Raw genomic sequence first — 10,965 nt, forward strand, 5'->3', positions numbered from 1 at the left:
CCCCCCCCCCCCCCCCCCCCCTCTCATCCCTCCCATCCCAACCAGTGTGTGCGTTAGGTTTTGGCAAATGTAATTTATTTTGGATCATTTTCATCAGGCATCTCAACACATATATGTGCTGTTTGTAATGGCTAGCCAAGACCACTCAAGTTGTCATTAATAGTTTCTTATATTTCCTATTGACCTATATTATACAGAATAAAAGACTGAAACAATGCAGTTTCTGCTAATGTGAGTTAATGATGTGAAGACGAAACAGCTGAAGAATTCACCCTAAATTTTTCTCTAAATTTGTGTGAGGCATTCACCTTGTTTTTTTATTTTCCAAAATATGAAAATTGACTCATCGTTCTACATTCTGCATGTAACTGTTATTTCTTTTTGTCCTTTTAAGCATCCCAAGGGTTTACTGTGTTGATCATATTTTTATTTTTAAGATATACAAACTTTTTTTATCCACTGTCATTTGGAATGAAGACTTAAGTTCATGTGTGGAAAATCTGAGTGATAACTCTAATACCCTTTGAATGTCATGTACATTTTAATATATCATTTAGTAGCGCACCATGTTTTCTCATCTCCAACTACCCCCTTTACAAAATAAACCATTTTGGACTGACCTTTGGGATTTTTTCCTTCCGAAACCTGATTTTCTGTGAAAGATCCAAACTTGCTTAAATCCACATTTCAGAGCACAACATCCGAGTGGTACACTTGACATTGTCTCCTGTAGATGTATTTACGATAAACAGCCAAAGGGAGAGTGTTTCATCTGTTTGGTATTTATGTGTTGGATCAGCTCCATGGGGCAGGAATAACACCAAAACCTGCTTATTGAGTATGCATCAAGACCATGAATATCTGATGCATGTACCTGTCGTAACAGCATAATCCAACATAATGGTATACATCCAAACTAGGAACATAACCGCTGCTACCCCCAAACTCCGTATGTGTGTGGTCACTCGGTAGGAAAGTATTATTGATACATGACGGTGTAAAGAGTCACAAAACACATCCGACTCATAAGTTCTTTTTCACACCACTGAGATTTCACAAACTTACAGAAACTTCAACTTAATTTGCATTATTTTGTAATTTTAATGACACTATGACAATTCTTGACCTTTTCTCGAATTCTCAAAGTTTTTATGGTACACTATATGTTGACTTTTTGATGACATACTATATTATGATTTATTACAAGATTCTACGTGATATTTTGATGACATTAAATATTTTTTTTATGGCATATAGTGTCTTTTGATGACATACTATACTGTGATTTTGTTGACATACAATTCTGATGTTTTCTATGACATACTTTACCATGACTTTATAAATGACATGACTGACATTTTAATGACTTATTTATGATATACTGTACTGTAACTTTTTATATTTTTATGACATACTATACAATGACTATATGATATTTCAAATGTCATATAACAAATGTAACAAATGTCACATTTGTTACATACTATACTATGTCGTTTCAAAAATGACTATAAATGTTTTTTCTGTCATCTTTAGCGCATACTATTCCAAAGCTTTTTACTACACACTATATGATATATTTGTATGTAAACTTAATCTAATCTAATTTTTCATGGCTTCTTTCAAACATGATTTACAATGATTTTTTCCGACATTGACAGTTTTTACCATGACTTTTTTCCGACTTTAACATATGACTTTGTCATTACTCTTTTACTATGAGTTTTGTTTTCCACATACTATATTGTGACTTCTATGACTTTTTGACTGAGCATACCATGACTTTATTTGACATACTTTAATTTTTCATGGCTTCTTCAACCTACTTTACAATTATCTTTTTCCCACACACAATACTATGACTTTCTTTTTACATACTATACTATGACTCTTAAATAACTTTTTTCCACATACTGTATTGTGACTTCAATGACTTTTTGACAGAGCATTCCATGACTATATTTTTCATGGCTTCTTCGACCTAGTTTACGATGACTTTTTCAACACACTATACTCTGACCTTTTAAACATGCTATACTCCAGTTGATCCATAATGCTGCAGGACGTGTACTGACAATAACTAATAAAAGAGATCATAATACTCCCCATATTAGCTTCTCTGCACTGGCCTCCTTGAATACAATTTAAGATGCTTCTCCCCCACTATAAAGCCCCAAATGGCCAGGCACCATCATATCTTAAAGAGCTCGGAGTATCCTATTACTCTACAACTAGAACACTGCGCTTCTAGAATGAAGGGTTACTTGTGGTTCCTTGAGTCTCCAAAAGTAGAATGAGAGCCTGAGCATTCAGCTATCAAGCTCCTCTCCTGTGAAACAAACATCCAGTTTCAGTTTGGGGGCAGACACCCTCACCCCATTTAGAAGTAGGCCTCTTAAAAAATTCTGGTTAGGGCTGGCTCAGACTTGCCTTGGACCAGCCTCTTGATATGCTGCTTTAGGCCTTGACTGCTGGGTGACTTCTTGTGATACACTTAGCTGATCTCTCTTCCTCTCCTTTCCCTCTGTGTGCATTCATGTCCTATTAATGCATGTTACTAACATGGCATCTTTCCCAGAGCCTCTGTGCTTTCTCAACTCGCAGGTTTCCATGGATAGTGGTTATACCTGGAACGTGGTTGTGCCTGCTGTCGTTACCCTGCAATTAGGCGCAGCCAAGTAGTCTTTTAAATGTAATCGTTTTAAAACTAAAAGCATTAAAATGGAAGGTAAATTAATAAAATATAATTCATGCACTTTATTTCAAGTTCAGGGGCCACACAAAACATTTCGTTGGTCCGCGTGCCGCACTTTTAGAAACTATGATCTGGAGGTATTAAAAGTTTAGTTAACATCATCACAATGTGTTTAATGCATTTTCTTCCTCATTTAACATTTATAGAGCTTATAGTTGCCCACTTATGTAAAACATTGCTTTATAGCACTGCTCGTGGTCAAACACTCCACAGGGTATCTTTATTGTTAACCAGGGAACGGTAAAATTGTTCTTCCTTGTAGTTGCCCGAATGAATTCCTCTGTATCGGCACAGAATTCATTTGCATTGGTTTTGTATTCAACAAACTTGAACTTCAGACCAGGTGGAAGCTGTTGTAAAGTGATATGCCTCAGTTACAGCAGCTCCTGGGTTTCAGCAGACTTGGACAACTGTCAAGCCGATACGTGTCATGATGTCAGAATAAGAAGCGCCTAATATGCATTGTTAAAAATGTCCAAGCCCAGGAATTAACCTCTCGTCATTACTCAAACAGCTCCTTTTAAGAATTCCCGAAGGAGAACAAATAACAGCTGTTAACACTAACCACATTCCTCTTCACACAGTCAGTTATGGTGTTAACGCTGAGCTTTAAAAGGGCGTGCAAAATTCAAATTGCCACCTCAGATGCCACAATTTTAATAACTTCTCACCAGTGAGCTGAAGCATGTTTTACAAGAGGCAGATCTGTGAATGAGTCATGCAGTTTTAATCAAGGTGGGAAGTTTTGTTTGAGTGGATTAAGTTCAGAAGAGGAAGTTGATAAAAGACAGCGATGAACATACTTAAGATTTGTGGAATGCTCTGATGGAAAAGGAGGAGGAATGTTTTTGTATCGGTGAACAGAGATAATTATCAATCAATGCCTTACTATAGTCTTCCCTCCGCGTGGCTTGGATAAACATCAGGTGTCACATAAAGAAAATCATCAAAACCACAGTAACATCTATGTGATCGTCTATGAGTAGGATTCTTTATTTGTGTCATGTATCTCCTTAAAAGGAGTCAAGACATTTATAAGAGAGCTGGAGAAATAAGAATCACTGCAGCGTGACTATTTTGTGCTATGAGCTATTTACAACAAGCGTCCTCTTCCAGGAAGGGAAAGTTTTACAAATAAAGTAAAGATTACTAACCGGAACGAGACAGCATGATGCAGATTTTAGTAAAGCCTCATCTTATAAATAAATGACTCAACAACCAGATATGGTACTACACCATCACAGAGTCTGGGGATGCTGAAAGGACAGACACCAAGAACAAAGCGGTTTTTTATCCACACTTTAAGCCTGTAAAGTTTTGACTGATGATGATGAAAATAAGTAAAATCAGATGTCATGTATTTCAAAGAATTATTTAATTTCATATCTGCTGCATTATAACTGCTTTCACTGTTGTAGAAAGTCTTTATTTCCAATTTATATTGATTTCAGATTGAACTACAACTACAGTGCATATTTATACTCTGATATTATGTACTCCAATTAGGCAAAGCAAGCAGGGATCCTAGACTTTCATGGGACTCAAAGGGGCACATATGCGAGTCAGCTGTTTGTTGTTTGATTAAGGTTGAATCTACTTGGGGATATGCATCACTACAGCAGAGTCTCAGCTAAAATGATCAGAGCCTTAGTTATGCATCCACTTTACTGCACATCATGGCAAATAATGTTCATTTTCCTCAACTTCATTTATTTGAAAGCTATACTTAACATTTACTTTGAAGAATTAATACATTTACAAACTGTATTGAATATATTGTTTGAAGGAATACTGAGAGTCTAAAATGAGTCTGGTTCCAGGATTATTATCAACACAAAGGCTCGTCTGTTAGGACAGAGAAGCAAAGGCAGGAACTCCAGTCGAGTCTTTAATCATAGTCGCGAGTTCTCAACTGGTTTATCTGACAAAGAAGAAAAATGATAACAAAGGATATTAATCTATGTGTCATCAGTCCTCATGTCAATAACTAATAATCCAACAAAGGCAATTTCACTTCAAACATGATTACTGTGTCAACTTTAGAATGGAGCATAACTTTACCACCGCTGAAACTTAATCAGTGCAGCAAATAAATCATAAACTACTAAAGCTGCCATGAATGAATTCAAACCGAAGGAAACTTACACGTTATGTACACAGATAAACTACTGGAGCGATGAGGCTTCCACACGAGGCCAGCCAGATTCTTTGTTTTCAGAAGGGTTAACCACAGGTGAGCTGATGCCTGTAATGAGTCTGAGACACCGCCCACCCAGGAAGCAGAGAGGCAGGCAGACGAAAGTTAGAGTGGGAAGAGATGTTTTACTTGTCTAGCTTTTAAAATATGATGCACAGAAACACCCAACCTAGACCAGCTGCAACATTATAATTATGCTTACACATCAATACATCAGTAAGAATAACCCAACATGTTGATATAATATAATACAACAAAGACTCATTCTGCCAGTGTAAGAAAAAGTTGCTGTTCATACTTCTGTACTTTTACTTGAGCAATATTTCAATTGCAGGTATTTTATTTGTTTTAATAATCTATTAATATTACATTGTAATATAACTAGTTTAATTCAAGTAAAGTATCTGGATATGATTATTTTACAACAGTCTAGAAAAACATGTAATATAGACATTAATACATGCTATTGATTGTATTATTCTTTAAATAGTTGTTATTTTATTTTTGTATTTATTGAATGGATTTTAAATGGACATTTATTTTAAGAGATCGCCATATTCATCCATCACATTTGAACATGGCCGACAGTAACCCCAATTAGGTTGAAATGTTTTGTTATTGTTATTCTTCTGTTATTCCACAAGGGGGAGCTGTCATGTGAAAAAGATCTCTAAATACCTAATAAATATGCCCTCATAATGCAGGATTAATGAATTTCAGATTGCTTAAAGGTATATATCACAGCTCAAGAGAGGTTTTACCGCTCCAAGTGCTTTGAACATGTTGAACAGGAATATGGAACCGTGCAGATACAGGCAGTTAGGGAACTCTTGTTCAGAGGGTTCATGTTGATTTTAATTATAATGACGGTACAAAACTGTAGGTGATATCATTTGTGGCATAAATGTTTTATTGTATGAGGACGGTAGATTTAAAATTCCAACAAAAATGATTTCAGCCACATCACAACCCTCAGTGTCCTAATAGGTCCTTGTACAAACCTGTCGACCATCAGACGGGACAAATAAGAAAGGAGGGACAAATAAATCATCAGTCAGCACGTCACTCCTTCACTTGAATCCTGCATCCACGTCAATAACATTACATAATGGAGACAGGCAGGATGTGTACACTCAGAGCCAATGTAAGCATTCAATAATAAAGTGCATTTGGTGGAATAAGGGGCAGAAGTTTCATGTTGGAGCGAGTTAATTTATCTGCAGGATCTTCCTTCCTTTGGCCTTCCAGCTTCCTTACCCAACTTCTTCCTCCCCACCCTTTAATCCCCCTATTCCATCAAATCCTGCCACTCCCAATCATTACCCCACCCCAAAACCCCTGTAAAACACTCATGGATACGAAGAAACACTCACACACCCACCAACACAGAAAAATAAACATCATGGCATGCACAGACATTTTTATATCTGACTCAAATCAAAAGCATTTTAAAATCGCACCCTTCTGCTTGTGCGGTGTTTGAACTGTGGAGCCTTAATATAAAGAAAGGCAAAGAGAAGGAAGTGGGTCAAAGGTTTCAAGGTGTGGAGCATAAGATGATTCACATGGGAACCAATGACATAATAGCAAATAAACATTTAACAACAGCAAGACAGCGAGGAGCACCCAGAAAGAAAGGAATATCCTGAGCCCAAGATAACGGTGTGAACTTTACTACATAAGCCCGACACATCTCTGCGTACCATCAATAACATTCATGTTGTTTGTTTAGTGTACCCATCTGTAAAAGGCCCAAACACATCTCCACAGTGAGAGCTATCAGCAGCATCTCTACAACCACATTCACTTCAAGTGGAGCCAAGTGAGACTGTTTGCAAAGAGCCAGGATGTCAGGGCATCAAAATCAGCAAAACACAAGAGTCTCTGTTTAGCCAAACGCACGCCATCCTGCTCACAGAATGCCCATCATTCTTCTCAACGGGAGAGATGGTGCCACTCAAGATCTATTAGGAGTGGACACTGGCAAAGTGAGCAGCAGCCTTCGCTCCTCCAGTACCAACCCCTCAAACTCAAAATCAGAAAGCTACAGCACTGTAGCAGCACCACCACCAGCAGACCCCATGGACCACCAGACTATGTTTTAACACAGTTTACATGACGACAGTCATTTATTATTTGTTCGAAACGGCCATTGAACAGTTCTTTTCTGAAACACAAACTGTATTCATGCAATGCCATCTTTTTCAATCAGCAGTTAGGGTTAGGGTATGTATAATATCAGTGAATTATTAATAGTTATTTAGGTTTAAAGGTTTTAAATATTCATGGATGTGAAATGCACATGAATTATGAATGAATACAAGGAGTCAACAGTCCAGCTCTATTATAAAATGATGCATCCATGACCTCACATTTTGTCCCTCAAAGCAATCTTGCATAAATCTTAAAATGCAATTAAAAATGTCACGCCCAAATGTTTAATGTAATAATTTTATTGTAATAAAACAAATACATTCAAAATGGATTGTGTTAATTACTCTTTCGAGAGTTCAGAGTTGCTGGGGAAGAGGAGAAACACCTGCTCGCAGCAGTTGTTCAGGCTGTTTGGGTCCTCCAGAGTCATCGCTGCATCCTCCTCCGTCCTGCTATCTCCCTCTAAAGATGTCTGCACTCACCAACATGCTGCAGCTGGACATGGGAGGAGGTTGTAATACTTTGGCATGTTTATTTTAGAGCTTGTCACTGCTGTTATCAATAACAGATGTCTTGTATACACCAACACTATTATCCTCCAACACGTTACAATGTTGACATGAATATTAAGGGTTTTCCCCTATATCAGCAAGCGCACGTAATTGTTCATTTGAGCGGATAGGATAAGGAGAGGATAACAGGTGAAGTGAGTTACTTTATTTCTTGCTAAACAGCTGCTCTGTTCAGTTTGAGTCCCTAGCTGGCAAAGAGATTCACTTCTTTAAATCTCTCCTGCTGGCCTAAAGCCTAACCTGTTATTATTGCCCTATGAAAAATATGTCAAGAAAAACAAATAGCTCTAACGATTTTTTTTTTTTTTAAATGTCAAACCACAGTCCATGCGTTGTACAAATTCCTGTAGATGAATCACATTTTGTGATCACAATGGATGCCATGTGTTATTATGCAGTTAGATTTTCTCCCCTAGTGTTGCTTTCATTTTTCCTTCCCGTAGGTCCCCCAGCTCTTTGCTGTGGGTGTGTAGATGTTTTGGTTGGAGGACATTTACTGCAGTGGCAAGTAGCGGAAATATCTGTTTATATTAGAGGTAAAGTGGTTCCACTTTCATTGCTGTTGTAAACATTTTAAGCATATTTTGTGGGCTCCGTGTATAAAAAAAAATACCAATAAATGACGATGTTCATACAATGTGTTGGGAAATGCTCTCCGAATCTTTTTCTTTGCTCTTGTAACTGGAAAATTGTAAAAGTTGTCACTGTTGGGTAAATTCTTGCACATATTGCATTTCATTGCATCCAAATGTCGGAGGGTCTAACTCTTGGATGTGAGGGTCTTGTACCTCGGTTATTCCTGTCGTTGGCTTTAGAATAGGAATTGCTCAAAATACAAAGTGTTGAAGTCATTTCTCCCCACAGCTGTAGTAAATACAGTAAGTCACAGTCAAACTAAAACATGTGCTCCACTTGGCAATTTAAAACCCAAAGGGAAAAAGATTATTCTTTCACGCACACAAATACAACAAGTCACCCCGGACCAACCATCAGCGACATAATTCAGTGTGACCTGCCTCTGATCGACTCTAAACTAGGATAACTCAAGCTGACTTCTGTGTTGCCTCCAAATGCCTGCGGCCATGGTATAAAACTCCATGAGGTGGTGTTTCCTCATTGGAACTGTGCAGGAAGTTGCATAAGTTGTGTTGTCTGGTTTTTTTCTGGGATTTTTGTTAACAAGCACTTAGTCTTCATGCAAACACAACCCAGGAAGAGCTTTACTTTTCCTGCTTATTGTAACTGCTACTCAGGAGATGAAATATGGTAATAACACATTCAATTTAAGATAACCTCCGTCTAGTTCAATCCAGTGTCCAGGTTTTTTGATCACGGGTGGGCCAGAGAGCAAACCCTCCACCAAACATGTAGCTGTAGCACCACTCATGTTCACTAGACCTTCAGCACACATTCTACTTCACATTGACTTCAAGTCAGAGCAGGCATCTGTAGGACCGGCATACACCTCAAACAAATAGTGTTCTTGAATTACCTCCACATGAAAAGCTTATTTCCAAATACAATACTGTATATATTGCTGCCATCACGTTTCAACCCTCTGACTCCACTTTTGGTGTGTTTGATGTTCTGACTTGCAAAGTTCCTGCTCAGATACTCAAACACTGCTGTATGTTATTAAATATGATTTTCAGTGTATCGAAGTTGTCATGAATTGTTGTTTTTAGCGTTTCTGGTTAAACCCCTAAACCCACCTTCTCTGCATCCTCCCAGTTAGTGATATCTGAGAGTGCATTTCAATAGTAACAGCAACAACAGAGCTTTTTCGCAGCAGACATTTTGATATTTGACAAGAAAATCACAGGTTTAACTAATATAATAATTAGATAAATGATGCCTGTGTTCCTTTTAGGCATCCCAGTAAGCCATGTCACTGAGTCAGTATGAAAAATATCTGGGCCCTGGATCAGACACGAGAGAGGAATGCATCTGCAATTAATGATATAAACTACACAAGTGCTTTACCTGCTATGACATGCCAAACGAGTCTATCCTTGGAAAAAAGTAAAAGGTTGTTCCCTTATGTCAAATGCAAGATGTATTGTGGCTGTGTTAGCTCCGGCTCGGCTAATTTGTCCATTAGTGGAGAAATTTGCATTTTCTACAATTCATCTGTATGACGTTTAAATGTCTACACTGAACTACTTTTTTTTGATCTTGATTCATAATTTCCACCTTTAATCCAAGAGTTCCAGACATCTAAAATTCTGCCCATTGATCTGATTCTTTCAGAGATTCAAATCACTCTGTTGTGCTCAAAGACGACTCTGAAAGACGTTTCCCTGGTTGGAAAACCCACCGAGCACAATCACACTTTAGGAGGCGGGACAAACATTGAGGACACCTCCTTCCTGTGCCACAGCCTGAACAAAGGTGACATCAAACTGATGCAAAAAAACTCTTAAATCTGCATATTTCTTCAATTGTCACAAAAAAACATAACTGCAAGCGACTGCCACCATAACTGAAGATGTGAAATAAGTGAAAATGACATTGGCAGGAAGAATGGAAAAATTGTTAGTAAATTCTTGTGAAAACAGATAACGTGGACAAGATAAGAAAGTTAAAGCGAAAATGCAAGTAGTGATACCTGTTTTTATTCCAAGGAAATAGTTCCTATGATGACACTTGTGTTGTGACATTGTTTCTAAAAAGACAACTTACTGGTAATTTCAGTGTAATTTCCAATGCTGTAACAGGCACAAACACAATCCTATTCACCTCCATTGTATTGGGACGGAGGCAGAAATCCAAGTGGCAGATATCTGAAAAATCAGACAAATCTAAACCAAAACTGTCTGCATGGCTATGTACAGGGTTAGGTGAGAAAATAGTATTATTGTTATCAATCTGAATGGAATCAATTTGGATGGAACTACCATATAAAAGTACAGAAATAGCACATTTGTTGGTGACTATTTTCAGATGTCACATCCCTGCCAGAGGGATCAAAGTGTCCGGTCACAAGCCGTGTTGGAGAAGCTTATGTCATCACTGCTGTTCAGCACATGGGCCGCTGAGCTGCTTTATAATAGATGATTTCAGATCCTCACTCAGGGGACCAGCGTTATCGAGAAACCTTTAGATATATTAGCATGACAAAGGTGTTGTGATATTATCTGCCGCATGGTTTATTTGTACTTTGATCGTTATCTTTCCGCACAAGGATCCCCTTATTAAAGTCGTTTATTTCATTATTAACAGCATCTCGCATCTTAAGAGTTTTATAATTTTATTTATATGTTCATTTGTTTGAAATACGATCTGAG

Source organism: Anarrhichthys ocellatus, unplaced genomic scaffold (genome assembly GCF_004355925.1).
Source record: "Anarrhichthys ocellatus isolate YVR2014 unplaced genomic scaffold, GSC_Weel_1.0 scaffold32, whole genome shotgun sequence".
NCBI classification, from domain to species: domain Eukaryota; kingdom Metazoa; phylum Chordata; class Actinopteri; order Perciformes; family Anarhichadidae; genus Anarrhichthys; species Anarrhichthys ocellatus.